The sequence below is a fragment of the Pristiophorus japonicus genome, chromosome 3 (assembly GCF_044704955.1).
Source record: "Pristiophorus japonicus isolate sPriJap1 chromosome 3, sPriJap1.hap1, whole genome shotgun sequence".
In the NCBI taxonomy this organism is placed as follows: domain Eukaryota; kingdom Metazoa; phylum Chordata; class Chondrichthyes; family Pristiophoridae; genus Pristiophorus; species Pristiophorus japonicus.
The window spans coordinates 201,042,233-201,069,860 of record NC_091979.1 but is presented as its reverse complement, the minus strand read 5'-3'; positions in this window follow the sequence as shown (position 1 = coordinate 201,069,860).

The following is a 27,628-nucleotide window of genomic DNA, read 5'->3' as shown; positions in this document are numbered from 1 at the left end:
AGCCACCACACGGGCTTGACAGAGCTAGGTCTTGGTCCAGTGGCAAGGATTACCCAAGATGACTGGAGACTAGTGTAGGGGAGGATGAAAACCTCCTCATTTTACCCAGACGGAAAAGGGCTGTGGGATCGGTCTGTACTGTGAATTGAAACCGAGACGGTTTGACCTTGGCAGAGCAATGATTGGATGGGGGAGGACACCGGAGGGCCAATGGTGGGACAGAGTCAGCCCGAAGCATGGGGCTTTCAAGCCAATGGGAGAGCACTTGCTCGAAAACTGTGGGACTGACTCATAGCCATTAACGGGCTATTGTCTTCTCCATGTTTACACTATGGAAGGAAATTATGCAGACCTTCAGAAAACTAGGGAACCCAAAACAACCCAAGGGCCGACACAATGGCTACAGGAGGCCAATGCAATCAACACCCACTCAAACCTTGAGTAGGTTAACATCAGTGGAAAAAACTCGCAATAATCTAAAACTGCTGCATTTTTCAAAATCACAAAGCCCACCAATGGGAAGAATCGATTTCAGCAGGAGAGGCGGACTGGATAATCTGGCTATAAAAAGGGGTTTCTGACGTAGTGTGGGTGCTTCCCTGCATTCGTGATCCAACAACCAGCAAGCCTCTCAATACTGAAGGAAAACCACTGTCCGAAGACACTGAAGATAGAAGAAACAAACCACCAGACTGCAGAAGGCACAGTAGTGAGTATAACCTCTGGTCCCCGGAACTCCCAACTCAGTTAGGCCAGGAAAGGTGGGAGGTTGGGCATTGTACTGCTAAACTTGTGTAAAGATTTTCGTTGTGTCCGTTTAGTGGGATTTAGGGGAATTGTTTTGTTGGTGTATTGCTGTTTGTTGAGATACACCTTGTCAAATAAATTGGAAGCCTAAGTTCCTCTTGGAATCACCTTGTCTCAGTTCTATTGTATTACATCTCCTGATCGTGAGTCTTATGTCAGAACAGTGTAAGGGAAGCTAGGAACGCCTCGAAAATGCTCAACTGTGTGTCACAGGCTAGGGAAGAAGGGGTTAGGAGTGTTTGACACTCACAGGTGCCTCACAGGCTAGGCATAAGCTGTGGGGACGCACGAGTCTCAAAACCTCCTTCATAAGCTGTGGACACAGTCTCTCCAGGGGTGCTCTTGCAGCACTCAGGGTAGCTCACAGGCCAGGCATAAGCTGTGAGGACAGAAGCCCAGAGAGAGACACCCAAGGCACAACAACACTCCCTGAGAACCCCTTACACTAGCTCTGCTGCACGGACCAAGTGCGCACACATATCGCAGTGTGGGCTGGCTCGTGCTGCCCCTGCGCTCCTGGCCCCGAACTCATGCCTCCCCTGGGCCCCGGTCACGTCCGTCCACAGTCTCTCACCGCTCCTTCGCCCAACCTCGCCACTCCTGCTGTATCTGCCCACGCTCCAATCACCGACCTGGACCTTGATGATGTCACTCTTAGCTGCCGTCGCTCTCCTGCACAGCTCACACTGCTCCCTGGAGTAGTATGCCTCCACACTGCTCCCCGAGGCCTCCACACTGCTCCCGGGGCCTCCACGCTGCTCCCGGGCCGCTGCACCTCCGCTCCTTTTATGGCGCCGACCTGCCGCTGGTGTTCTCACGCAGGTCGGGGCCTCCACGCTGATGCAGGTAGCTGTTTAGCAATTATATAGGGCCCTGGTGAGAACACACATGGAGTATTATGTACAGTTTTGGTCCCCTTACCTAAGGAAGGATATACTTGCCATAGAGGAAGTGCAACAAAGGTTCACTAGGCTGATTCCTGGGATGAGAGGATTGTCTTTTGAGGAGAGATTGAGTAGACTAGGCCTATATTCTCTAGAGGTTAGAAGAATGAGAGGTGAGCTCATTGAAACATACAAAATTCTTACAGAGCTTGACAAGGTAACTGCTGGGAGCATGTTTCCTCTGGCTGGGGAGCTAGAGCCAATCTCAGAATAAGAGGTCAGCCATTTAACATATAAACATAGAAAGTAGGAGCAGTAGTAGGCCATTCAGCCCTTCGAGTCTGCACCGCCATTCAATATGATTTAGGTCAGAGATGAGGAGAAATTTCTTCACTCAGAGGGTGGTGAATCTTGGGAATTCTCTAACCCAGAAGGCTGTGGAAGCTCAGTCATTGAGTATATTCAAGACAGATCAATAGATTTTTGGATATTAAGGAGATCAAGGGATATGGGGATAGTGCAGGCAAGTGGATTTGAGGTAGAAAATCAGACATGATCTTCCTGAATGGTGGAGCCTTTAGGGCTGAGATGAGGAGAAACGTCTTCACTCAGAGGGCGGCGAATCTTTGGAATTCTCTACCCCAGGAGGCTCAGTCATTGAGTATAATTAAGATAGAAATTGATAGATTTTTGGATATTAAGTAATATGGGGATAATGCAGGAAAATGGAGTTCAGGTAGAAGATTCGCCATGAACTTATTAAATGGCGGAGCAGGCTCGAGGGACCGAATGACCTACTCCTGCTCCTATTTCTTATGTTCTTATTATGGAGTTGCTCTAGGATAGCACTATTGCCTCTGAGTCGAAAGGTTGTGGGTTCAATCCCCACTCCAGAGACTTGAGCACAAAATCTAGGCTGACACTGCAGTGCAGTACTGAGGGAGTGCTGCACTGTCGGAGGTGCCGTCTTTTAGATGAGACGTTAAACCGAAGCCCTGTCTGCCCTATCATGTGGGTGTAAAAGATCCCATGGCACTATTTCAAAGAAAAGCAGGGGGGTCTCCCCCATGTCCTGGCCAATATTTATCCGTCAACCAACATCACTAAAACAGATTATCTGGTCATTATCATATTACTGTTTGTGGGAGCTTGCTGTACGCAATTTGGCTGCTGCGTTTCCTACAATACAAGTCACAACACTTCAAAATGTATTTGTTTGGCTGTAAAGCCCTTTGGGATGTTCCAAGGTCATGAAAGGTGCTATAGAAATGCAAGACTTTCTTTTCTTTCTAAAAAAGGAACTTGGTAAATGTACCTAGGGAGTTACTGCAACCTACGTCACTATGAGTCTTTCTGCCATGTGTGTGAATTTTATAGTTAAAGTTCTTTCAAAGTGGCCTTGTATTATTAACATTTAAGTGGATGAAGGGATTGGTCCCAGTATTTAAATGGCTCACGCATTCCAAGTTGGAAATTATGGGCTGGCTCGGTGCAGTACCATTGTCCAGTCACCTTGAGTGTACCTCTGAATGTACACGAGCATCAAATTAGTGAGGTACTTCCTGAGAATATATTCATCATATAAGGGTTCAAAGTGTCAGCTTGGAATTCTCTCACCTCCAGATAAGAAAGTTACGGGTTCAAATCTCACTGTGAATATGAGCACATGATCTAAGACTGACACTCCAGTGCAATACTGAGGAAGAGTTGCATGGTCGGAGTGTGGCACCTTTTGGGGAGTGGGACTAGCTGAAGTGCTCTTGCAGAGAACTGGCATGGGCTCGACAGGCTGAATGGACATCTTCTGTGCTGTAACAATTCTATGATTCTATTTCGTCTGCTGGAACGGTCGGAAAATCTCGCCCAAATTTACGATGCTTACTTCTGCTGGGTGAGGATCCACAACGGAAGCACAAATCTAAATTGTTACCCCTGGAGAGCGCTCATTTGGTTCCAGCTGCCTCCACTCACTTCAATTGCTATGAAGCTCCTTGTGTTAACAGAAACAAGGCAGCTTGCCCACTTACAGAAATGACCCGGAGACAAGGTACACTTTAGGAGGAAATGAAAGACAATAAGATTCCTGTTTTTGAAAACGCTAATCTGATAATTGCTCCTGTTCCGCATACACACTCCCAGCTCCACATTCCCTTTTCCACACTCCCAGCTCCACACTCTCTGTTCCACACTCCCAGTTCCACACTTCTTGTTCCACACTCCCTGTTCCACACTCCCAGTTCTACACTCCCTATTCCACACTCCCTGTTCCACACTCCCAGCTCCACACTCCCAGCTCCACACTCCCTGTTCCACACTCCCAGCTCCACACTCCCTATTCCACACTCCCTGTTCCATACTCCCACACTCCCTGTTCCACACTCCCACACGCCCTGTTCCACACTCCCTGTTCCACACTCCCAGCTCCACACTCCCTATTCCACACTCCCTGTTCCATACTCCCACACTCCCTGTTCCATACTCCCACACTCCCTGTTCCACACTTCTTGTTCCACATTCTCTGTTCCACACTCCCTGTTCCACACTCCCAGCTCCACACTCCCAGCTCCACACTCCCTGTTCCACACTCCCAGCTCCACACTCCCTGTTCCACACTCCCTGTTCCATACTCCCACACTCCCTGTTCCACACTCCCACACGCCCTGTTCCACACTCCCTGTTCCACATTCCCAGCTCCACACTCCCTATTCCACACTCCCTGTTCCGTACTCCCACACTCCCTGTTCCATACTCCCACACTCCCTGTTCCACACTCCCACACTCCCTGTTCCACACTTCTTGTTCCACACTCCCTGTTCCACACTCCCTGTTCCACACTCCCAGCTCCACACTCCCTGTTCCACACTCCCTGTTCCACACTTCTTGTTCCACACTCCCTGTTCCACACTCCCTGTTCCACACTTCCAGCTCCACACTCCCTGTTCCACACTCACACACCCTGGGCTGGGCTTTTGGCTCGTTTGCGCTTCTGTTTGCTCCCCAGAAGGTCAGTAAATGATATTTCCAGGCGTAACGCTGGGCATCCAAATTTTAGCGACCAGACGGTAAATTAGGCCACTGATTTACAGCGGCAGAAAAAGTTACCGACCTGCTCTCCAGTTTGACTGCGATCATGATATCAATCAGCATGAAATGCTGCGCTAGCGCCCCAGATGGGAAATTCGGCCTTTACGCCTCATTTAACGTCCGCCCCAGGAAGCGTCTAAGAAATCTGGTGTTCCCAGAGTACAGTTGGCGGTATTGGTGGTGTATTTAAAGGGAGGGAGAGGTATCCTACATCGCAGGTCACATTGACTGCAACAGTTGTGCACAGATGCTGCGTGAAGCTGAAACTTGCAAACGGCACTTTTATCTGCCATTATAGTGTCCTAACAAAGTCAGTGAGAGAATTTAATGGGGGAATTACTAGTTCACCAATGTATCATGATGGTTGCTATTGGCAGGCTCTATCAAGCTAGAAGAAGAGCTGCTGGCCATGTTGGGCCACAGATGAGGGGAGGCCGAAGATGTCAGGGGAGGAGGTCTTACCCCTCATGGATTTGCAAGGACCACACAGATACCTCCAGCTCTCTGAGGAGCAGTGTGTAAGAAGGCTGCATTTCTGAAAGGAAGTGCTGACGGAGATATGCCAGCTCCTACAGGCAGACCTACAGCCTTCCAGTGGCAACACGACTGAGCTGCCCGTCACAGTGAAGGTGACTGTGGCGCAGGCCTTCTATGCATCCAGCTCTTTCCAGGCCGCAGCAGGGAACATATGCAGCATCTCTCAATAAGCTACACATCGCTACATTCACCACGTCACAAAAGCTCTGTACACTTGCAGAATGGACTTCATAAAGCTCCCAATGAACAGGGAGAGCCAGAATGAGAGGACATGTGGGTTTGGCAGGATTGCGGGATTCCCGGGGGTTCGAGGAGCCATTGACTGCACACATGTCACCTTGCGAACACCATTCAACAACGCAGAGGTATTCAGAAATCGAAACGAATACAACTCCCTAAACATGCAGCTGGTGTGTGACCACATGCAGTGCATCCTCGTAATGAATGCCGCTATCCAGGGAGTTGAAAGGATGCAAAATTAACAAGAACCCGCCCCCCCCCCCCCAGTGTTTGGGCTCATTCGAAAGGAAATGTAATTTGGGACTATCTATCGGAAAGTTTGAAATCCTAAAGTGCTTATGGAAGAAACTACGAACTTTAATCAAATTTTGGACTTTTAAAAGACAAATTCAAGGCTGTGGGCAAGCCTAAAGAACTACCAGGAGGCAACTTGATTATTGAGGCTGTCTGGGTGTTGGGCCTAACGTAACTTGTTTGGAAAAATGGGTATTTGAGAATCCTTCTTCACTAGAGACATTAACATTACAGCAAATAACCCAGAGATAGCTAACCATCAACCTGAATCTGGAAAACCGTTTCAGCATATACATCACAAAGAGGCCCAATCTGGCCTGTATACGAAAAACTAAGCACAAAAGGACATTGCGATTACCAAGCTAATATTTCCATCAGGAAACAGTTTTTGAACATCAACCCACCCAAAACATGTTAACTTTTAACAAGCCCGCCAAAATATTACAAAGAGTCAAGCCCGCAAAATTTAAACAAAGAATTCTGAACTGATTTGGCGCCAAGATTAGAACAACTCAAACCGTATAACTGGCCCCCTGTTTCAACAGAGGGTATGACATACTTTGCCACACTACGGCCAGTACCATACTATGCTTGTGTCATCAAGACAAGGAGAGAAACCAACGCGGCAGTTGTAAACTAACTTCTCCAGCCTCGAAATCCTGAAGTCCTGAAGGAAGGAAGAACATCACCATCGCAGCAACAACCGACCACAGCCAACATGGTACTAACGGAAAACCACCGCGATCGACCAAACTCGAAAGAAAACTCCAACAGGAAGAAACCGAAGAATCAAAAGTTTTCCACTCTACAATCTAAGACCTGACTACCAACAGGTGAAAACATTATCTAAAGAGACTTTGAACCTAGTTCTAACGGAGAAAACCAGGTACTTACCCCATAGATCCAAAACGCGCCTTACCGCATCAGCGGACTCAACCCAACTGAAGATTGCATAGTAAGAAGTCTTCTCCGACGTTCGGGGTATGGCAAGCAGAACCTACAGAATTCAATGAACCCCGAAATCGTGAACTACCGCTAACTGATCAGAAAGGATTGGTAAGCATTGTCCCTGCCTGCCCTGGAGTCTAACCTAGCTAGAATTAGGTGTTAGGCGGTGGGAGGTGTAATTTTTACTGTAACCCCCTTTGAATGTGTAATGTATTGTTCTTTACTAGAGTGATTATGGGCCCAAGTTTCCACAGGATAAAAAACGGGTGCCCCTCCGAGCTGGGCGCCCGTTTTCGCGCCTAAAACGGCGCCAGAAAAAAAACGCGCTATTCTCAAGCGCTTTGCAGCTCCTTGTCTGTTTGGCGCGGCGCCCAGGGAGGCGGAGCCTACACTCGCACCGATTTTGTAAGTGGGAGGGGGCGGGTACTATTTAAATTAGTTTTTTTCCTGCCGGCAACGCTGCGCGTGCGCGTTGGAGCGTTCGCGCATGCTCAGTGTGAAAAAACATTGGCACTCAACCATTTTTGTAGTTCTTTGTAGCTGTTTAATTTTTGAAAATTTTTTAATAAAAGCACATTGCCATCAGCACATCAGCACTTGCAGCCTTCTCACTGTCTCCTTCCCCTCCCCACCCTCCACGGCAACAAACCGCTGTCTCCTTCCCCTCCTTCCCCTCCGCGGCGGCAAACGGCGGTTTCCTTCCCCTTCCTCCCCTCCGCGGCAACAAACCGCTGTCTCCTTCCCCTCCCTCCCCTCCTCGGCAACAAACCGCTGTCTCCTTCCCCTCCTTCCCCTCCGCGGCGGCAAACGGCGGTTTCCTTCCCCTCCCTCCCCTCGGCGGTAACAAACCGCTGTCTCCTTCCCCTCCTTCCCCTCCGCGGCGGCAAACGGCGGTTTCCTTCCCCTCCCTCCCCTCGGCGGTAACAAACCGCTGTCTCCTTCCCCTCCCTCCCCTCCTCGGCAGCAAACGGCGGTTTCCTTCCCCTCCCTCCCCTCCGCGGCAGCAAACGGCGGTTTCCTTCCCCTCCCTCCCCTCCGCGGTAACAAACCGCTGTCTCCTTCCCCTCCCTCCCCTCCGCGGCGGCAAACGGCGGTTTCCTTCCCCTCCCTCCCCTCGGCGGTAACAAACCGCTGTCTCCTTCCCCTCCCTCCCCTCCGCGGCGGCAAACGGCGGTTTCCTTCCCCTCCCTCCCCTCGGCGGTAACAAACCGCTGTCTCCTTCCCCTCCCTCCCCTCCGCGGCGGCAAACGGCGGTTTCCTTCCCCACCCCCCGCGGCAACAAACGATGGCTGAAGCACTTTCACACAGGTAGGAAGATGGTTTATTTAATCTTTTCTTTGCTTATAAATGTTTATTCAGGTTGGATTTATTTGTATAATATTTGTAGAAGTATAAATAAGGATTGATTGTAGGATTTAATGACTTCCCTTCTCCCCCTCCCCCCCACTCCCCCCCACCACCTCGTTCTGGACGCCTAATTTGTAACCTGCGTCTGATTTTTTAATGTGTAGAACAGGTTTTTTCAGTTCTACAAAAATCTTCACTTGCTCCATTCTACTTTAGTTTGGAGTACGTTTTCACTGTGGAAACTTTGAAATCAGGCGTCAGTGGCCGGACACACCCCCTTTTGAAGAAAAAATTCTGTTCCAAAGTAGAACTGTTCTACCCACTAGAACTGCAGAAAAAAAAATGTGGAGAATTGCGATTTCTAAGATAGTCCGTTCTCCACCAGTTGCTCCTAAAAATCAGGCGCAAATCATGTGGAAACTTGGGCCCTATAAGTCTGACATTGTATTCTCTTGTCTTTAATAAAATCAAAGTTATTTTGCACCAATCCAATTGTCCTTTGCCACTTTATCACATCCCCCAAATAAATCCAGAGTCTAGAACTCAAGGGAGTGGGAGTGATTCAAACCACTCAAGTTGGTCAGAGGTGAACCTGACCCCCAGGACCACAACCCCTTACAGAGTGCATATGATGCTTTCATCTTGCGTGAGAGTAGTGTCTCACAAATGTTTCAGCAACAAAGGGAAGTGCACGGCTGGCTGCTCGGGGACAAAGGATACAGCCTGGTCACCTGGCTCATGACCCCCCTCCGCAACCCCACCATAGAAGCAGAGCAGTGCTACAATGACAGCCATGCAGCTGCCCGCAACATCATCGAACAGACAATTGGGGTGCTCAAGCAGCGCTTCTGATGCCTGGACTGCTCTGGAGGCAACCTTCAATACTCCCCTCAACAGGTGTCGGGATTCATTGTGGTGTGTTGCATGTTACACAACTTGGGTACCATGAGGAGCCAGGCATGTCCAGTAGGGATTGCAGGTCCACCTCAGGAGGATGAGGACAACGAAGAGGAGCCTGGAGAGGCCCCGGTTGCACAACCACCTCATCCATGGAAGAGGCCACGTCCAGATGCTGCCAGAGCAAGCGCCACATGTCGCCAGCTCATAATGGACCGGTTTGGTTGAATGGAGGAAGCTGAGGGATGCATCTAATACTGGCATGCTATGTGCATACAGGCATATCTACGCTGAGCTTTTGAATGATACAAACAGCAAAGGGTCAAAGTGACATTTTTATCAAAAAAAGTTACAAACAATGCACCCCCATTAAAACCAAACAAAACAATAAACAGTATTCTGCTGCAAGTAACATGACATTAAGTGCATTATTAAAAAACAACTATTTACGGGCATTCTCATAAAATAGCAAGGCATCTGCAGAAAGCTGTCCCACCCTTTAATAGGACTTTGCCGAGATTTACGCCGCACCCCCCCCTTCCCTTCATGCCCCTCCGATGCCTGCTGCTCCACCTCAATCAGGTCTCAGTGCCTACAGCAAGGCTGCTTGAGGGCTGCTGTGTTAGGGGGCAGACAGTACAGACAGCGTCTGAGGATGCCCTGGACCAGCTCTGGGTCTGGAAGGCCCGACTGCAGACTCCTGTGCCTTATCATCGACGGAAGCAGTCACTGGTGGCTCGAGTATGTACCAATGAGGGTGCATGGTGGAGAGTCAGTAGTGGGAGCCAGAATGCAGTCATCCTGAGGAAGGACAGCACCTTCTATTTCCTGGGAACCACTGAGACTCTGACGGGGCTGGCCTCAACATCCGGAGCCCGATGTGTCTCCACAACTTGCTGGCCTGCTTCGGCACTATCCCCTCCCCATTGGACAGTGGGGAACACAGAGAGGATGGCACCAAGTCATCGACCACATGGCATCACCAAAATGCAGCATAACTTGTGACTGCGATTCAATCGATGCTGCAACGGGATCAGTGACACACGCCACACACTCTGGAACACCACTGTCACTGCTGGAAGTCACCTGCTCTGTGAGTGGGCAATGATGGCCTTGCTGAAGGCCAGAATTGCACCGACAATGCGTGATGCTGCCTCCGCAATAGTCACAGAAAATTTGTCAATGCTCTCTGGGATCTGACCTAATGCACTGATGAGCCCACATTGCATGTCTGTGTTTTCCCTGGACATTTCCACCAAGTCCAGTTCCATGTCTGCCTATTTTTGAGCAGACCTACTTTGCCGACTCACCCTCCGGAGAGCTGGCCTCCGAGAATCCCATCTCGCTGTGCTTTGCTGTAAGCAACTGGGGCCAGGAGCCTCCGACAACTCAAATCCAGGGAATTTGGGCTCATCTCCAGATGTGCTTTGTTGCGACGGGCCAACTGGTGGGCTCTGCGGCTCAGGCATTACAGTATCTTCGCACACCTCATCATCTCCCCCATGGCCAGATGTCGATGGCTCCCTGGACGCTTGTCGCGATTGTGGCAGTTCTTCTGCAAGCAAAAAACAACAGACATGTGGTTAGCAGCAGGGTAGGGGGCAGGGTGATAGCAGAAAGGTGACATTGCACATGTACATGTGAAGCCCCCACACCACTTCATAATATGTCTCAATGAAGTCACATCAGTCATGCGTCCCATTTACATACCCTCACTACCCGAATGGGGCTCAGCATTGCCCCTGGCAACTGTTTGAGCTGATGCTCCAATGAGGGCAGACACCCGTTCCTCCACATCTGTTAGGATGAGCAGCTGAGACGGACCCCCACCTGCCTGACACAGCTCACGCCTGTTGTGTGAGAGCTATGCCTGCAGTGAGAAAAATAGCAAGAGTTCAGAAAGGGTACACCTCGTGTTGTGCCACATAGGCCTACCATAGTTCAACAGCTGGAACGGTGTGGATGTGCAAATTGTTGTGTATCTGTAAAGCATGCACTCCCATGTTCCGCCCTGTATATAAGCCGGCCCCTAAGGCCTGTTCCTCACTCTTGGGTGTCTTAATAAAGACTGAGGTCACTGTTACTTTAACCACCCTGTGTGCAGTCTCATCTGTGTTAGGAACACAATAACTGGCGATGAGTATACGAATCCAACGCAAAGATGCAGCAAACTGTGGGCATCCTGGAAAAGTTCTCAGAGGGTGAGGACTTGGAAGCCTATGTCGAACGGTTAGACCAGTACTTTGTAGCCAACAAACTGGACGGAGAAGGAAGCGCTGCAAAAAGGAGAGCGGTCCTTTTTGCAGCGCTGTAGATCTGTAGGTCGGGGCACCGACCTACAGCCTCAAGAAGAATCTTCTGGCTCCAGTGAAACCCAAAGATAAGTCGTATGAGGAGCTGTGGACACTGCTTCGGGAGCATCTTAACCCGAGGGAGAGCGTGCTGATGGCGAGGTATTGGTTCTACACGTGCCAGCGATTGAAGATCAGGAAGTGACGAGCTACGTCGCCGAGCTAAGGCGGCTTGCAGGACAATGTGAATTTGATAGCTACCTGGAGCAGATGCTCCGAGACTTTTTTATATTGGCCATTGGCCACGAGACCATCCTACGAAAACTTTTGACTGTAGAGACACCGACCCTCAGTAAGGCCATTGCGATAGCACAGGCGTTTATGTCCACCAGTGATAACACCAAACAAATCTCTCAGCACGCAAGTGCTAGCAATGTTCATAAATTAACTGGAACTATGTTTGCGAGCAGAAATGTACAGGGCAGAAACCACGAGTGCACGAACTGCCACTCTGGATTGTCCCGGGCGATGGCCCCACATTGCTTGGAAGGAGCTGGCTAGGCAAAATCCGCTGGAACTGGGATGATATCTAAGCACTATCACATGTCGATGAGGCCTCATGTACCCAGGTTCTTAACAAATTTCCTTCCCTTTTTGAGCCAGGTATTGGAAACTTTTCCGGGGCGAAGGTGTGGATCCACTTAGTCCCAGAAGCACGACCCGTTCACTACAAGGCGCGAACGGTACCTCACATGATGAGGGAGAGAGTGGAAATCGAGCTGGACAGGCTGCAAAGCGAGGGCATCATCTCCCCAGTGGAATTCAGCAAGTGGGCCAGCCTGATTGTTCCAGTACTCAAAAGTGATGGCACGGTCAGGATTTGCAGCGATTATAAAATAACTATTAATTGTTTCTCGCTACAAGACCAATACCCGCTACCTAAGGCAGACGACCTATTTGCGACACTGGCAGGAGGCAAGACATTCACCAAGCTCGACCTGACTTCGGCCTACATGACGCAGGAGCTGGAGGAATCTTCGAAGGGCCTCACCTGCATCAACACGCACAAGGGACGCACAAGGGAATTCCAAACAGATGGAATTCGGTCGGCTGCAGCAATCTTCCAGAGAAACATGGAGAGCCTACTCAAGTCAGTACCACACATGGTGGTTTATCAGGACCACATATTGGTCACGGGTCGGGACACCATCGAGCACCTACAAAACCCGGAGGAGGTCCTCCAGCGACTGGATCGCGTAGGGCTGCGGCTGAAGAAGTCGAAATGAGTCTTCATGGCAACAGAAGTGAAGTTTTTGGGGAGAAAGATCGCTGTGGACGGCATTCGGCCCACAGACGCCAAGACAGAGGCTATCAGGAACGTGCCCAGGCCACACAACGTCACGGAGCTGCGGCCGTTCCTGGGACTCCTCAACTATTTTGGTAACTTCCTACCGGGGTTAAGCACCCTCTTAGAGCCCCTGCATGTGTTATTGCATAAAGGGGAGAACTGGGTATGGAAAAACACCAAATAATTGCTTTTGAGAAAGCCAGAAACATTTTATGCTCCAACAAGCTGCTTGTATTGTATAACCCGTGTAAAAGACTCGTACTAGCATGTGATGCGTCGTCGTACGGAGTTGGTGTGTATTACAACAAGCTAACGTTGCGGGGAAGTTGCAACCTGTTGCCTATGCTTCCAGGAGCTTGTCTAAGGCCGAGAGGGCCTACAGCATGATTGAGAAAGAGGCATTCGCGTGTGTGTTCGGGGTAAAGAAAATGCATCAGTACCTGTTTGGCCTCAAATTTGAGCTGGAAACCGATCACAAGCCCCTCACATCCCTGTTCGCTGAAAACAAGGGGATAAATACTAATGCCTCAGCCCGCATACAAAGGTGAGCACTCGCACTATCAGTGTATAACTATATCATCCGCCACAGGCCAGGCACCGAGAATTGTGCGGATGCTCTCAGTCGTCTACCATTGCCCACCAAGGGGGTGGAAATGGTGCAGCCTGCAAACTTGTTGATGGTGGCGCAGCCCGCAGACTTGCTGATGGTCATGGAAGCATTTGAAAATGATAAATCACCTGTCACGGCCCGCCAGATTAGGACTTGGACCAGCCAAGATCCTCTGCTGTCCATAGTAAAAAACTGTGTACTGCATGGGAGCTGGGCCAGCATCCCCGTTGAAATGCAAGAGCTAATCAAGCAGTTCCAGCAGCGAAAGGATGAGCTGTCCATTCAGGCAGACTGCTTGATGTGGGGTAACCACATAGTGCTACCCAAAAAGGGCAGGGAGACATTCATCTCGGATCTCCACAGCCCACACCCGGGTATAGTAGTGATGAAAGCAATAGACAGATCCCACGTGTGGTGGCCTGGTATCGACTCTGACTTGGAGTCCTGTGTACGGCAATGCAGCGTATGTGCTCAGTTAAGCAACACGCCCAGAGAGGCACTACTAAGTTTGTTGTCCTGGCCCTCCAGACCATGGTCGAGGATCCATGTCAACTATGTGGGCCCATTTCTCGGTAAAATGTTCCTGGTGGTGGTGGATGCTTTTTCAAAATCGTTTGAATGTGAAATAATGTCGGGAAGCACTGCCACCACCACCATTGAAAGCCTGAGGGCCATGTTTGCCACCCACGGCCTGCCTGACATAATATCAGTGACAACGGGCCATGTTTCACCAGTGCCGAATTTAAAGAATTCATGGCCCACAATGGGATCAAACATGTCACCTCGGCCCCATTTAAACCAGCCTCCAATGGGCAGGCAGAGAGGGCAGTACAAACAATCAAACAGAGCCTCAAACGAGTCACAGAAGGCTCACTCCAAACCTGTCTGTCCCGAGTACTGCTCAGCTACCGCACGAGACCCCACTTGCACACAGGGGTGCCCCCGGCTGAGCTACTCATGAAAAGGACACTTAAAACCAGACTCTCGCTGGTTCACCCCAACCTGCATGATCAGGTAGAGAGTAGGCAGCAGCAACAAAATGTAAACGATGGTCGCGCCACTGTGTCACAGGAAATTGATCTGAATGACCCTGTGTATGTGCTAAACTATGGACATGGTCCCAAATGGATTGCGGGCACAGTGATAGCTAAAGAAGGGAATAGGGTGTTTGCAGTCAAACTAGACAATGGACAAATTTGCAGAAAGCACCTGGACCAAACGAGGCTGCGGTTCACAGACTGCCCTGAACAACCCACAGCAGACACCACCTTTTTCGAGCCCACAACACACACCCAAAGGATCAACGATACCACGCCGGACCAGGAAATCGAACCCATCACACCCAACAGCCCAGCAATGCCAGGCTCACCCAGCAGCCCTGCAGGGCCAACAACATGCCAGCCCAGCAAGGGCACAGCCAACACACCAGAACAGACATTTGTATCGAGGCGTTCCACCAGGGAAAGAAAGGCTCCCGACCGCCTCGCCTTGTAAATTTTTTTTATTTGACTTTGTGGGGGGAGTGATGTTGTGTATCTGTAAAGCATGCACTTCCATGTTCTGCCACCAGGGAGCGCATCCCCTGAACTCCCAAGGGATCCCAGCATCCCTTGGGAGCACTGTATATAAGCTGGCCCCTAAGGCTTGTTACTCACTCTGGTGTGTCTTAATAATGAGTGAGGTCACTGCTACTTTAACCTCCCTGTGTGCAGTCTCATCTGTGTTAGGAACACAACACAAATGTCTTCACTTCAATCTGTGTGGATGTTGCATGAGCTTTCTGAGCGATTAATAGGAAGTGAGAGGGAGGTAACATTAGGGTTGGAGGTGATCTTTATTAAATTAATTGATAATTGTTCTACACATGCCACATAAAGCACGCACCTGGAATGCAAGTTAAACTGAATTGTTAAATTGATTTGTTGTGCATTCTGGCTGGGAGTAAAGTTGAAGCTAAATTCAGTTCAACTTGTCAGGATTTAGAGTTTCCCCCCTCCCACAAGGTATGCGGATCCACTAATTTGTAAGTAGGCAACAATCACCATGCTGGTTCCACAAGTAAGACATGAATTAAAAAAGAAAGTGTAGCAGGCTTGGGAGGAACAGGTGGATTTGGACAATGTCTCCCAAAGCTCTTCACCACCGGGGTTTTCCTCGTCTCATGTCTGAGTCTATTGTAGAATAATTGATAGAGACTGATTGCTATAATTAGTCAACATTATTGTTGTATCATGTAACTACCAGGATAGTAGAAGGTGATGTAGCTGGACCTTGATCTTTTATTATCTAGCAATTCCTATGTTCCTTGCAATCGCAATTTCAACTTCAACAGCAGTGCTACCATCCCCTGTTTTTCTTTTAAGCATATTACAGATCATTCCATCCATATTTCCTCTCCTGTGTGTGAGTTTTTTCTCTTCCCCCTGCCCTCCTTCCTCTTTGTTCTGCTTCCATATAAATGCTGGTCCATTTTTTTCAGTTCTGATCAAGGTTTCTACCCGAAGCCTTAACTTGTCTTGATTTTAAAATTCTTATCCTTGTTTTCAAATCCCTCGATAGCCTCATTCCTCCCTATCTCTGTAATCTCCTCCAGCCCTACAACCCTCCGAGATATCTGCGCTCCTCCAATTCTGGCCTCTTGTGTATCCATGGATTAATCGCTCCTCCATTGGCGGTCGTGCCTTCAGCTGCCTCGGCCCCAAGCTCTGGAATTCTCTTCCAAAACCTCTCCGCCTCAGCCTATCTCTTTGGCCAAATTTTTGGTGATCTGCCCTAATATATCCTGATGTAGCTCAGTGTCAGATCTTGTTTGATAACACTCCTGATAAGCACCTTGGGACATTTGACTATGTTAAAAGTGCTATACAACTGAAAGTTGTTATTTTCTGTCCGTTCCACAGATGCTGACTGACCTACCATGTGTTTCCAGCATCTTGTGTTTTCTTTTTGTTGCTAAAGCACTTCTTCCACCACACCCTGACCAATTACCATCACAAAATGAGTCATGAGCAACTGGGTGTGATGGGAAACTGATCACTGCCTAGTGCCGGTGAAGGTCACAGCAGCAAAGCATTACATCATTACCTCACATACAATGGTGACTGGTGCAATTGCAATGTGCCTATTGGAGAACATTAGGACAGACAGGAGCAGTTACAACAATTATCAGTACGCAACTGACAACTGCCTATTTTCCTATGCTGCTGCCTGAAGTTTCCAATAAAGTCTCTTCAGTTCTGTCTCCCCAATACAAGATATGTCCTCAGAAAACTGCCTCCACCTTATTTGAAAAAAAAGATAAAAAGAAAGAAAAAAGGAAAGTAAAAAAGCAGTGCATTTAAATAGTGCCTTTCACAACATCCCACAGTGCATTACAACCAATTAACCACTGTTGTAATATAAGAAATACAGCAGCCAATTTGCACGCAGCAAGTTCCCACGGTTGTGTACACATGCTTGTTTACTGTGTGATGTCTGTAACACTGTTATGCCCCACTGAATGTACACACCTTACCTGTACACAAGAGGGTGCTGCTGCTGAAGACCTAAGGGAGACCTAAGGGTTACCTGCACACCAGTATAAAAAGGAACTCACAGCTTGTTGTCCTCACTCAGGAGCTGCAAATAAAGGACTACAAGTCTACACAGTTTAAGCATCATACCCTGCCTTGTGGAGTCATTACTAAAGGTGCCTACATACACAACACCCACAAATGGCAATGTGATAATGACCATATAATCCGTTTTATGTGATGTTGGTTGAGGGATAAATGTAGGCCAGCACATCAGGATGAACTCCCCTGCTTTTCTTAGAATAATGCTGTGGGATCTTTTACGTCCACCTGAGAGGGCAGACAGGGCCTTGCTTTAATGTCTCATCCGAAAGGTGGCACATGCATCAGTGCAGCACTCCCCCAGTACTACTGCAGTGTCAGCCTAGATTGAGTGCTAAGAAGGAGCAATTCTGGTAATTTGCGACTTCCGTTAGCGCACCCGGGCGAGGCACCGTTAACAAATCCCTCTAAATTCAACAGGAATTTAGCGGCGGCACTACGGCATTGCGCCACAATCTCCTGTGCCCGGAGAATGTGGGCAGCGCCCCGTTAATGCCCCAGACCCTAAATTGGGTATCGCTCCATGAAGCTGCGCCGGGCGATGACAGCGACAGCTTCAGGTGGCCAGCCGCTAGCGGGGCAAAATTTAAAGGGGAAGTGGCTGGCTGTTCCTATAAAAAATGTGTGTTTTTCTTCTGCACCCCGTTGCCGCTTTAGACGTGGGGTCTGTGCCGTGATCGATCAGCCCAACACTCTGCTTGAGTGTCGGGCTGATCGCGTGGCACCTGTACCCCCTGGTGATCCAGGTAGGACCATTTTAATTCTGCAGAGTATGCAGTTTGGGTCCTTCCCTTTAATTCAGTGAAGAGCCCCTCCTACGCGGCCCAGTGCGTAGCGCTGCTGAGCAGTGCACCCCACTCCCGAGGTGTCCTCCCCGCTACCACCCTAGAAAGGAAGTGGAGCGCTTGATTTAGCACCCCACTTCCTTTTGGGGGCAGTAACCCCAAACGGAGCACACCCAAATTTTTAACCCCAAGTCTCTGGAATTAGACTTGAATCCACAACCCTCTGACTCAGAGGTGAGAGTGCTACCAACTGAACCACAGCTGATACCGAACTCGGAATGAAGGTATTCAGTTCCAAAAGACAAAATGCTAAGTGGTTTGGCAGAAATTAATTACATAAATATAGGATTTTTTTCACAAAAGCTAAATACTGCAAATGTGGAAATCTGAAATAAAAACAGAAAATGCGACACACTCAGCAGGTCAGGCAGCATCTAGGGAGAGAGAGAAACAGAGTTAATGTTTCAGGTTGATGACCTTTCATCAGAACTGGAAAAATTAGAGATGTAACAGACTTTAAGCAAGTGTCGGGGCAGTGAAGGGGGAGGGGAGGAAGGAACAAAAGGGAAGGTCTGTGATAGGGTGGAAGGCAGGAGAGATTAAATTACAAAAGGTATGATTGTACAAAGCAAAAGGACAAGTAAAGAAACAAAAGATGGATTCAGAAGATCTGTAAATGAGAATGGCAGATTCATCAACAGCTGCCACGTGAAAAAATAGGGGCAGAGGTTATAGTCTGAAATTGTTGAACTCGATGTTGAGTCCAGAAGGCTGTAAAGTGCCTCAACGAGAGATGAGATGCTATTCCTCGAACTTGCATTGAGCTTTATTGGAACAGTGTAGGAGGCCGAGGACGGGAGATCAGAGTGGGAGTGGAGCGGAGAATTAAATTGACAGATGACTGGAAGCTCGGGGTCACGCTTGTTGACTGAATGGAGTTGTTCCGCAAAGCGGGCAACCAACCTGCACTAGGTCTCCCCAATGTAGAGGAGATGCATCATGAGCAGCGAATACAATATACTAAATTGCAAGAAGTACAAGTAAACTGCTGTTTCACCTGGAAGGAGTGTTTGGGGCTTTGGACAGCAGGAAGGGAGGAGATAAAAAGACAGGTGTTACTCCTCCTGCATTTGCACAGGAAGGTGCCATGGGAAGAGGAGGCGATGCCGGGGGTGATTAAAGAGTGGAGGGAGCAGTCCCTTTGGAATGCTGAAAGGGGAGGGGAGGGGAAGATGTGTTTGGTGGTGGGATCACGCTGCAGGTGCCGGAAATGGCGGAGGATGATCCATTGAATGTGGACGCTAGTGGGGTGAAAAGTGAGGACAAGGGAAACCTTATTGTGGTCCTGCGAGGGAGGGAAAGGGGTGAGAGCAGAAGTCTTCTTCTACTTAGGCAGTCCCTCGGAGTCGAGGATAACTTGCTTCCACACTAATATGAGATCTACAGTCTCTGTCACAGGTGGGGCAGACGGTGGTTGAAGGGACGGGTGGGTTGGGTGCTTTGGGTTTCCGTGCTCCTTCCGTTGTTTGCGCTTGGCTTCTGCGTGCTCTCGGCGAAGAGACTCGAGATGTTCGGCGCCTTCCCAGATGCTTCTCCTCCACTTTGAGCAGCCTTGGGCCAAGGATTCCCAGGTGTCGGTGAGGCTGTTGTATTTTTTCAAGGAGGCTTGAAAGGAGTCCTTGAAGCATTTCCTCTGCCCACCTGGGGTTCGCTTGCTGTGACGGAGCTCTGAGTAGAGCGCTTGTTTTGGGAGTCTAGTATCAGGCATGCGGATGATGTGGCCCATCCATCGGAGCTGATTGAGTGTGGTCAATGCTGCGTGCTGGGGATGTTGGCCTGAGCGAGAATACTGAGAATGGATTTGCAGGATCTTGCTGAGGCAGCATTGGTGGTACTTCTCCAGTGCTTTGAGGTGCCTGCCGTACATGGTCCATGTCTCTGAAGCATAAAAGAGGGCGGGTATCACTATTGCTCTGTAGATCATGAGCTTGGTGCCGTGTTTGAGATCCTGGTCTTCAAACACTTTCTTCATCAGGCGACCAAAGACTGCACTGGCACACTGAAAGCAGTGTTTGACTTTGAAATTGGCATCTGCCCTTGTTGACAGTAGGCTCCCGAGATATGGAAAATGGTTCACGTTGTCCGAGACCTCATCATGAATCTTGATAATCAGGGAACAGTACTGTGTGGCAGGGGCAGATTGGTAGAGAACCTTTGTCTTACGGATGTTTAATATAAGGCCTATACTCTCGATGATTCAGTGAAGGTGTTGACGATGGTTTGGAGTTCGACCTCCGAGTGTGCACAGACGCAAGCATCATCTGCGTACTGTAATTCAATGAAAGAGAATGCGACAACCTTGGATCTGGACTGGAGGCGATGGAGGTTGAACAGTTTCCCGTTTGTTCTGTAGATTAGCTCCACTCCAGCGTGGCGTTTACTGAGGGTGAGATGGAACATTGCAGCAAGGAAGCTCGAGAAGAGCGGTGGTGTGATGACACAGCCTTGCTTGACCCCAATCCGACTGTGAATTGGGTCTGTGGTAGATCCGTTGGTCAGGATTGCGACTTGCATGTCATTGTGAAGCAGGCGGAGGATGATGACAAACTTTTGAGGGCAGCCGAACTTGAGGAGTACACTCCATAATCCCTCACGGTTGACAGTGCCAAAGGCCTTTGTGAGGTCAAAGAAGGCCATGTACAGAGGTTGATGCTGCTCCCTGCATTTTTCTTGAATTTGACGTGCGGTGAAGATCATGCCCATTGTACCCCTTAGTGGGCGAAATCCGCATTGCGACTCTGGGAGGAGCTTTTCAGCCAATGGGAGAAGGCAATTGAGGATTCTTGTGATGACTTTCCCTGTGGCCGACAGCAGGGAAACTCCTCTGTAATTACTGCAATCGGACTTGTCACCTTTCTTAAAGATGGTCACGATTACAGCGTCTCTGAGATCCCCGGTATGCTATCCTCCTTCCAGATAAGAGAAATTAGTTCATGGATTCGCGTTGTAAGATTACAATTTTTCCAGAAAGCACAGAATGAGGCCATGAACTCAAAAGTTGATTAAATTGATTTGATACAAGCTTTTGGGATAAACTGGCCAAAGGGAGCAAAAAGGCACCAACCTGGGGGCAGATGGTGACTCACCACCAATTAAGAACAATCTTTGTGGTCAGGTACCAAACTGGTTTTATACATAACAGCAATGGAGTTGTTACATTTTCATAAACTAACTGAAGAGGCCCTGAACTAATTGGCCAGAGGGGGGAAAAACAAATCTCGCTGGAAAAACCAAGTCTGTAAGGAGACCAGAACAACAAAGGGATCAGCCCAGGTGTACATTTTTGGAGTACGAGGTATTAAGCATGAGGAGACATCTTTTGCCTGGTCGACTCCGTGTGCAAACTAGGAACATTCGGGTCCATCATTGCAAACAATCAAACAAGATCACTGTAAACAAAGCATCGATTCAAATACATTGTCGATAAATATGCGAGCTAGGAGCGGCTCAGAAGCGAAAAACACAGGCGAAGAAGAGGGGCGAAGTGTGGTGCCATACCGAAGCGAGGTACAGAATGGACATGGACAGGACAGAACTGAGAAGAATGGCTAGGAGAGGAAACATCTGTCAAGGAACCAACGACCAAGACCCTATGATCCACAATTACAATGAGAAACTGGATGGGTGAGTGTATGTCTTCAGTCAATTCTCTCAGGAATCTAGTTCTGCGGTTTTAATTGGTTTTTGCTTAATAAAACTGACACTGGGTTAAGCCTAAATTTTGTGCCATGTTTTGTTCTTTTTCCTACCATTCCTGAGGTCAAACGAATCAAGATAGCGTGTAAAAACAAACACCCTACAGAAATTGGCGACCGGCGGCAGGACCTCGGCATTTGGAATAGGATCACGGATACAAAACCAGGGCAAAAGTCCCTAGGAGGCTTGGTTTAGTTTCAGGTCAGCTAAGGTAGTCAAAGTATTTCTCAAGGCCGACTAGGGCAGCCAGGAGAGAAACAGTCTCTGACAGGAAGGAGTACTCTCGGGTCGATGGTGGTTGACAGTGGATAGGCAATGGCAAACATTTAAAGATCACATGGATGAACTTCAGCAATTGTACATCCCTGTCTGGAGTAAAAACAAAACGGGGAAGGTGGCTCAACCGTGGCTAACAAGGGAAGTTAAGGATAGTGTTAAATCCAAGGAAGAGGCATATAACTTGGCCAGAAAAAGCAACAAACCTGAGGACTGGGAGAAATTAGAATTCAGCAGAGGAGGACAAAGGGTTTAATTAGGAGGGGGAAAATAGAGTATGAGAGGAAGCTTGCCGGGAACATAAAAACTGACTGCAAAAGCTTTTATAGATATGTGAAGAGAAATGGATTAGTGAAGACAAACGTAGGTCCCTTGCAGTCGGATTCAGGTGAATTTATAATGGGGAACAAAGAAAAGGCAGACTAATTCAACAAATACTTTGGTTCTGTCTTCACGAAGAAAGACACAAATAACCTTCCGGAAGTATTAGGGGACCGAGGGTCTAGTGAGAAGGAGGAACTGAAGGATATCCTTATTAGGTGGGAAATTGTGTTAGGGAAATTGATGGGATTGAAGGCCAATAAATCCCCGGGGCCCGATAGTCTGCATCCCAGAGTACTTAAGGAAGTGGCCCTCGAAATAGTAGATGCATTGGTGATCATTTTCCAACAGTCTATCGACTCTGGATCAGTTCCTATGGACTGGAGGGTAGCTAACATAACACCATTTTTTAAAAAGGGAGGGAGAGAGAAAGCGGGTAATTATAGACTGGTTAGCCTGACATCAGTAGTGGGAAAATGTTGGAATCAATTATTAAGGATGAAATAGCAGCGCATTTGGAAAGCAGAGACAGGATTGGTCCAAGTCTTGGATAATGAAGGCAAGCATTCTGCATGTCTTCCTAACCACCTTATCTACCTGCCCGACTATCTTCAGAGATCTGTGTACCTGTACTCCATGGTCCCTTTGTTCCTCTACACTTCTCAGTAACCTATCATTTATTGTGTATTCCCTTTCCTCTGTTGGCCCGCCCCAATTGTATTACAGAATTTTTTGAGGATGTTTCCAGTAGAGTGGACAAGGGAGAACCAGTTGATGTGGTGTATTTGGACTTTCAGAAGGCTTTCGATAAGGTCCCACACAAGAGATTAATGTGCAAAGTTAAAGCACATGGGATTGGGGGTAGTGTGCTGACGTGGATTGAGAACTGGTTGGCAGAGAGGAAGCAAAGAGTAGGAGTAAATGGGCACTTTTCAGAATGGCAGGCAGTGACTAGTGGGGTACCGCAAGGTTCTGTGCTGGGTCCCCAGCTGTTTACATTACATTGTACATTAATAATTTAGACGAGGGGATTAAATGTACGGATGAGACTAAGTTGGGTGGCAGTGTGAGCTGCGAGGAGGATGCTATGAGGCTGCAGAGTGACTTGGATAGATTAGGTGAGTGGGCAAATGCATGGCAGGTGAAATATAATGTGGATAAATGTGAGGTTATCCAATTTGGTGGTAAAAACAGAGAGACAGACTATTATCTGAATGGTGACAGATTAGGAAAAGGGGAGGTGCAACGAGACCTGGGTGTCATGGTACATCAGTCATTGAAGGTTGGCATGCAGGTACAACAGGCAGTTAGGAAAGCAAATGGCATGTTGGCCTTCATAGCGAGGGGATTTGAGTACAGGGGCAGGGAGGTGTTGCTACAGTTGTACAGGGCCTTGGTGTGGCCACACTTGGAGTATTGTGTACAGTTTTGGTCTCCTAACTTGAGGAAGGACATTCTTGCTATTGAGGGAGTGCAGCGAAGATTCACCAGACTGATTCCCGGGATGATGGGACTGATCTATCAAGAAAGACTGGATCAACTGGGCTTGTATTCACTGGAGTTCAGAAGAATGAGAGGGGACCTCATAGAAACGTTTAAAATTCTGACGGGTTTAGACAGGTTAGATGCAGGAAGAATGTTCCCAATGTTGGGGAAGTCCAGAACCAGGGCTCACAGTCTAAGGATAAGGGGTAAGCCATTTAGGACCGAGATGAGGAGAAACTTCTTCACCCAGAGAGTGGTGAACCTGTGGAATTCTCTACCACAGAAAGTTGTTGAGGCCAATTCACTAAATATATTCAAAAAGGAGCTAGATGTAGTCCTTACTACTAGGGGGATCAAGGGGTATGGCGAGAAAGCAGGAATAGGGTATTGAAGTTGCATGTTCAGCTATGCACTCATTGAATGGCGGTGCAGGCTCGAAGGGCCGAATGGCCTACTCCTGCACATATTTTTTATGTTTCTATCTATGTTTCTACATCAGCATGGATTTATGAAAGGGAAATCATGCTTGACAAATCTTCTGGAATGTTTGAGGATGTAACTAGTAGAGTGGACAAGGGAGAACCAGTGGATGTGGTGTATTTGGACATTCAAAAGGCTTTTGACAAGGTACCACACAAGAGATGGTGTGCAAAATCAAAGCACATGGTATTGGGGGTAATATACTGACGTGGATAGAGAACTGGTTGGCAGACAGGAAGCAGAGAATCAGGATAAACGGGTCCTTTTCAGAATGGCAGGCAGTGACTAGTGGAGTGCCGCAGGGCTCAGTGCTGGGACCCCAGCTCTTTACAATATATATCAATGATTTGGATGAAGGAATTGAGTGCAATATCTCCAAGTTTGCAGATGACACTAAACTGGGTGGCGGTGTGAACTGTGAGGGGGACGCTAGGAGGCTGCAGGGCTGCAGTGAGAAGGCAAATGTATGGCAGATGCAGTATAATGTGGATAAATGTGAGGTTATCCACTTTGGGGGCAAAAATGCAAAGACAGAATATTATCTGAATGGCAGCAGATTAGGAAAAGGGGAGATGCAACGAGACCTGGGTGTCATGGTTCATCAGTCATTGAAAGTTGGCATACAGGTACAGCAGGCGGTGAAGAAGGCAAATGGTATGTTGGCCTTCATAGCTAGGGGATTTGAGTATAGGAGCAGAGAGGTCTTACTGCAGTTGTACAGGGCCTTGGTGAGGCCTCACCTGGAATATTGTGTTCAGTTTTGGTCTCCTAATCTGAGGAAGGACGTTCTTGCTATTGAGGCAGTGCAGCGAAGGTTCACCAGACTAATTCCCGGGATGGCTGGACTGACATATGAGGAGAGACTGGATCAACTGGGACTTTATACATTTGAGTTTACAAGGATGAGAGGGGATCTTATAGAAACATATAAGACTGTGACGGGACGGGACAGGTTAGATGCGGGTAGAATGTTCCCGAAGTTGGGGAAGTCCAGAACCAGGGAACGCAGTCTTAGGATAAGGGGTAGGCCATTTACGACTGAGATAAGGACAAACTTCTTCACTCAGAGAGTTGTTAACCTGTGGAATTCCCTGCCGCAGAGAGTTGTTGATGCCAGCTCATTGGATATATTCAAGAGGGAGTTAGATATGGCCCTTACGGCTGAGGGGATCAAGGGATATGGAGAGAATGCAGGAAAGGGATACTGAGGGAATGATCAGCCATGATCTCATTGAATGGTGGTGCAGGCTCGAAGGGCCGAATGGCCTACTCCTGCACCTATTTTCTATGTTTCTATGTTTCTATGATGAGGGTAGCCACGGAGAAAAGAAAGTCACAGGTAGTCTGCGCAGGGGTCTTGGGAAGATCACAAGTACTCTCAAGGACAGCTAGGGCAACCAGCAGAGGAAGGAAACAGTCTTGGGAAGGCTGGAGTAATCCCATGTTGACTCGGGTAGCCATCGAGAAAGCCGCAGGTAGTCTGCGATGGGGGTCACAGAGAGATTAAAGTACTCTCAAGGGAGACTAGGGTAGCCGGAGAGCTCCGGCTGACTTGGGCAGTCACCGAGAGAAGTAGTCGCGGGTAGTCTGCAAATAGATCTCAGGGAAGCCAGGGGTGAATCTCACGGATGGCCAGGGCAGCCTGAGGAGAGAAACAGTCTTGGATAGGCTTGAGTAATCTCTGTTGACTGCGGTAGTCACAGAGAAAAGCCAGTAGTAGTCGCGGGTAGCCTGCGCAGGGGTGTCAGGGAGGCCAAGGGTGATCTCAAGCGCGACTAGAGGACCAGGAGAGAAACAGTCTCGGACAGACCAGAGTAGTCTCGGGTTGACTAGGGTAGCCACAAAGAGAAGCCTGAGTAACAGGAACCGCAGGTCACTGCGAGGTGGTCTCAGAGAGACCAATGTAGTCAGGGGAAATTTCTCAGCCAGAGGCACTGGAAATGGACTCACCGCAGCAAAACGCGGTCGAGCCCGCGGTTAAGAGCAGTCACAGGAAGTCCATCGAGGTTAAGGTAGCTGCATATATATGCAACAAATTGGACATTTCTGATCCATGGGCACAAGAAATGCTGCACTCTGAGGATCCGCAGGAAAAAGCGGCAGAGTGGACAGTCAGTAGTAACCGCAAAGGGTCAAAAGAGAAAGCGATTTGGCTCTTGTGCCAGCAGGCACAACTGTTATGGGAAAGGTTAGGACAGCTGGAGGAGGAGAATAAGAAGTTAAAGGGTGAGATAAACATCTTCGAGAAGGAAAGGCAGGACCAAGGTATGAGGGAATAAACGGCGCGGCATTACTTAGAGTATTTGCAGTGCAGGTGACCAAATGCAAAAAGCAGCAGCAAACCTACATTGAACAAAGTGAAAGGCATTTAGAAAGAGCCAAAGAGGCAGAAGAGCAGCTCAGGAGAATCAAGATAGCCTATCAGGTAGCGCAGAAACAGGGTTACTAGAGAACAGATCACGGATCTTGTAAGGAAAAGATCCACCAGCTAACGGCAGAGTTTGACAGGGCCAAAGGGATGGTTTGTCTCATGGCACCCGGGTGTAGTAAAATTAAATGAAGGAGGAGATGCCTCCATTCATTTTGCTAAATAGTGGGTATAAATAACTGCAACGAGGAGGAGAAAGTGAAGCTAACACTGCTCTCGCTTGTCGACAGCCACCAAGTTAAGTGGAGGAACCCCACAGGTCTTAAACGAGGAAATCATGGCAGCGCTAGGGTACAGTCAGGGTAGTCCGTTCTGGCAAGTAGAACAGACTAGGCAACAAGTAAACGAATCACCTGGTATGTTTGCAGACAGACTGTGGCCAACTTATTTAAGGGCCACTGGAGGAAATATGGTACGGGCAGACTTAGTAGGGGAACCCAGAAACCATTGGCTGAGAACTGTAATGGCTAACAGTTTGCCATGGCTCAGAGCAAAGGTCAAAGCATGGTTTGACCCAGACGAACTCCAGAATACCGAGGCAGGGGTGCTGAGAAGATTAACTCTCGCTTTTAAGTCCAGGCAAGGGGAGGAGGAGAAATTAAAAGGGAAGGTACACGAAGTAAAAGGAGAGGTTAGGCCAAGGAAAGAATGGAGACAAGAGGGAGATAATGTGGGTCGAGCTAAAAGCGAGTGTTTCAACAGTGGGAAGTTGGGACACTGCAGCAAGGATTGTAGGCTCTCTAAAGGAAGGAAGCCAGGGTACGAGGGTGCTGAGGCAGGAAAAGGCCAGAAGAAGGTAGCTGCCGACCCAGTACAGATTTTAGTGGCCATCTTACAGCAGGTTATGGGCACGGGTGGAGGAAAGCTGGACGCTGCAGTGGGAGAAAAGGGACCCAATGCGTCGGCACCCCCACTTTGATGATGCGCCCAGCCAGAATACCTGTGTCGCTCATATATGATGAGTGGGGCAGGCCATGTGTAGATGTGAAGGTGGAAACAGTTAGGGGAAGGTATCTAGTAGATACAGAAACCTCTAGCACGGTTGCCCGCTCACCGAATCCGACCTCTTCCCCGTAGTCGAGCGGAGTCCCATTTACACTGGCGGGTTTTACAGATAATGAGCATGCTGGGGCAGTGTAGAAACCCTTAACCATAGAGTCAGGACCTAACATAATGAAATGGGAATGCATTTTAAT